Genomic DNA, 4030 nt, shown 5'->3' on the forward strand with positions numbered 1-4030 from the left:
AGGGTGTTTAAACGATTAGTGTTTTCTTAAAAAGAGTTTCTACGGATTCTATTGTTTTCAAAAAGTGGTTTTTGACTTAACTATAAGTGACAGCTACGTTAATATAAAATCATAGTTTATTCAACAGAGCGAGAGTTTGAGATAAAACTTTTAATCAATAGCGTCAACTGAAAAGATTTATTTTAAAACCAAGAAACCAATAAAGAATTGATTCCCTAATTACGACGAATTACATACCGATATCCGCTTATTAGATATTTAATCTAGATTTTATTTTAGTTTTAGCTTTTCCCCCAAACAATCAAAGTATTACCTGCCTTAGCTTTACGAAGTAACCTTAGATAACGGTATATCGATTCATAAGTCCCTGTGGGATCGATATCTTTTAAAACTACGCGATAGAACTGTGCACTTGCAGTTTGTACCCCAAATTCGACTCATAAAGTCGCGATCAAGTTTTTGGCGCCGTTGCCGGGGACTTTTATTTTGTCGATATCGTAACTCTTGTGTTACGCTGTAGAGACTACGGCTTTTTTTTCTCTTTTCTTTCTTTCGTTGATTTGTATGCCACGCAGTCGCTCACAACGCGAGCCGTTCTACTTACAAATCAACGATATCGAACTATATCTCCGAGTCTTACGACGAATTCGGGAATATCGTGCTGCAAACAATCTACCTCCTGTAGAACTTCCCGATTTCAAAAATATTTTCCCTTCGATACCCGAGATGGCAGAACCAGCTCGTGCTCTTAGAGATTACGCCGCTCCATCGCATGATGAACCGCATTCAAGTATTGCTCCACCCGCAATCGAAGCAAACAACTTTGAACTCAAACCTTCACTGTTGCAGGTAGTGCAACAGAACCAATTCTCTGGAAATCCTACCGAGGATCCTAACCTTCATTTATCCGTATTTGTCCAATACGCTGATACTGTTAAAGCTAATGGTGTCACTTCAGAGGCAATTCGACTTCGTCTTTTTCCTTTCTCACTAAGAGATGGCGCTAGAAGATGGCTTCAATCTCTTCCTTCCAACTCAGTCACCACATGGAACGAGTTGAAGAAAGTTTTTCTTGCTCGATATTTTCCGCCAAGCAAAACAGCTATGTTAAGAGCCCAAATAAATGGATTTAAACAGAAAGATAACGAGTCTCTTTTCGAAGCATGGGAAAGATACAAAGACATGATGAGACTTTGTCCACACCATGGTTTAGAAGACTGGTTAGTAATTCATACCTTCTATAATGGTCTCCTGTACAACACGAGGTTAACAATAGATACCGCCGCAGGTGGTGCACTAATGAACAAACCTTATGCTGATGCCTACCAACTTATCGAAAGCATGGCTCAAAACCACTATCAGTGGGGAAGCGAACGAACAATGGTGGAAAAACCTCAAACGAAAACTGGCATGTACGAGATAAGTAACCTTGATCATGTTAATGCAAAAGTGGATGCTCTGGTCCAGAAAATTGAAAGTTTAAATGTATCACCTCCAGCCACCGTAGTTGCCATAACTCAGAATTGCGAAGTCTGTGGAATCCAAGGTCACACTCCTGCAGATTGTCAACTCCTAACAGGAATCCAAGCGGAGCAAGTAAACTATGCTCAAGGAAGCCCTTACTCGCACACCTATAACTCAAATTGGAAGAATCATCCAAATTTTTCATATAAGAGTAATAATGCTTTATACGCACCTGGACAATCTCCAAATCAAGCCCCAGCTATACCTCCGGGATATCAGAAGCCGATTCCATCTACATCTAACAATAACACCCCTAGGAAATCCAACTTGGAAATCATGATGGAAAACTTTATAGCTTCTCAACAGCAAACCAATAAATATTTCTTAAACCAGAATGTACACACTGGCGAACAAATTAAACAACTAGCAAGTAAAGTAGATGCCCTGGCTACTCATAACAGAATGCTGGAAACGCAAATATCACAAGTAGCTCAACAACAAGCGCCTACTGCTGCCCCAACTGGTACATTTCCTGGCCAACCCCAACCTAACCCAAGAAGCCACGCTCATGCAATTATACTGAGAAGTGGAACGGAAGTGGAAGGACCGTCTGACCCAAGGATAGAAAACCAAAACTCTAAAAAGTCAACTGAGGAAGAAAGTGAACCTAAGGAAATAGAAGAGAGTAATAAGGAAACCGTAGAAAAGAAGGAACCTTATGTACCTCCACCACCTTATAAACCACCTATCCCTTACCCTCAAAGGCTTATTAAAACCAAAGATGCGGGCCAATTCAAAAAATTTGTTGATCTACTAAAACAATTAAACGTCACAATTCCGTTTACAGAAGCTATTACGCAGATGCCCTCATATGCCAAGTTTTTAAAAGAAATTCTTTCTAATAAAAGGAAACTTGAAGATAGCGAAACCGTTACACTCACCGCTGAATGCAGCGCTATAATCCAGAATATGCCCCCTAAACTTAAAGACCCAGGTAGTTTCTCTATACCCTGTCACATAGGAAAATTTGTCATTGACAAAGCCTTATGCGATTTAGGAGCCGGTATTAGTCTTATGCCTTTATCCATATGCAAGAGACTTGAAATGGGAGAATTAAGACCAACTAAAATGTCTGTGCAACTAGCAGATTGTTCCGTCAAATATCCTGTAGGAATTCTTGAAAATATTCCAGTGCGCATAGGTCAATTCTACATTCCAACTGATTTTATAATTATGGATATTAGAGAAGATGAAGTTACACCCATTATACTGGGAAGACCGTTCTTAGCAACTGCCGGTGCAATCATAGATGTCAAACGAGGACGACTCACTTTCGAAGTAGGAGAAGAGAAAATTGAGTTCATTCTTTCCCAATTTTTGAAAGCACCTTCAATAGAAGATACATGTTACTTCATGGATATCATCGATGAATGCATAAAAGAAACGGAGTTAGAAAAAGACAAATCATCTAACTATCTTGTAGAAGACAAACTTAACCAATGTTTAGCAATAACACCGGACCCTACGCAATGCCTTAAGAAACCAACCTTAGACCTGAAAACACTTCCCAAGAATCTGAGATATGAATTCCTAGACTTAGAGCTTGAACGACCAATGATAGTTAATGCTGACCTAGGAAGACTCGAAACAGAAAAACTCTTGCATATCTTAAGAAAATATCCAACTGCACTAGGTTACAACATCACCGATCTTAAAGGAATAAGTCCCTCTATTTGTATGCACCGCATCATGTTAGAAGAAGATTGTAAAACTTCTAGGGAACATCAGAGGAGACTAAACCCGATCCTGAGTGAGGTAGTGAAGAAGGAAATAACCAAGTTATTAGAGGCAGGTATCATATATCCTATATCTGATAGCAAATGGGTTAGTCCTGTACACGTAGTACCAAAGAAAGGAGGTGTAACAGTCATTGAAAATGAAAAAGGAGAAACTATAACCAAACGAATCGAATCGGGATGGAGAATGTGCATTGACTATAGGAAACTAAACAAAGCAACCCGAAAAGATCATTTCCCTTTACCATTCATTGACCAGATGTTAGAACGATTAGCAAAACATCCTCATTTCTGCTATCTAGACGGTTACTCAGGTTTCTTTCAAATACCAATTCACCCTGATGACCAAGAAAATACAACGTTCACGTGCCCTTTTGGTACCTTCGCTTATAGACGAATGCCGTTTGGCTTGTGTAATGCTCCTGCAACTTTCCAAAGGTGCATGATGGCAATATTCGCCGATTTTCTAGAAAAAATCATGGAAGTATTTATGGATGACTTTTCCGTATGCGGACAAAGCTTTGAAGAATGCCTTGAAAACCTAGAGAGAGTTCTAGAGCGATGTGTAAAAGTAAACCTAGTACTTAATTGGGAAAAATGCCACTTTATGGTACAAGAAGGAATTGTTTTAGGACACATCATCTCAAACAGAGGAATTGAAGTAGATAAAGCCAAAATAGAGGTAATCAAAAACCTTTAACCCCCGAAAACTGTGAGAGAAGTACGAAGCTTCTTAGGACATGCCGGTTTTTACCGATGATTCATTAAAG

General features: G+C 39.3%; 1 non-coding gene across 1 annotated transcript; it reads right to left on the reverse strand.

Annotated features, from left to right (window-relative positions):
- Nucleotides 1-1104: 1104 nt before the first annotated feature.
- Nucleotides 1105-1211, reverse strand: LOC127078049 (small nucleolar RNA R71). Its single transcript, XR_007787796.1, has one exon. It is a non-coding gene; the product is annotated as a small nucleolar RNA R71 (small nucleolar RNA).
- Between the last annotated feature and the right edge of the window lie 2819 nt (nt 1212-4030).

This window comes from Lathyrus oleraceus, chromosome 4 (assembly GCF_024323335.1).
Source record: "Lathyrus oleraceus cultivar Zhongwan6 chromosome 4, CAAS_Psat_ZW6_1.0, whole genome shotgun sequence".
Lineage (NCBI taxonomy): Eukaryota > Viridiplantae > Streptophyta > Magnoliopsida > Fabales > Fabaceae > Lathyrus > Lathyrus oleraceus.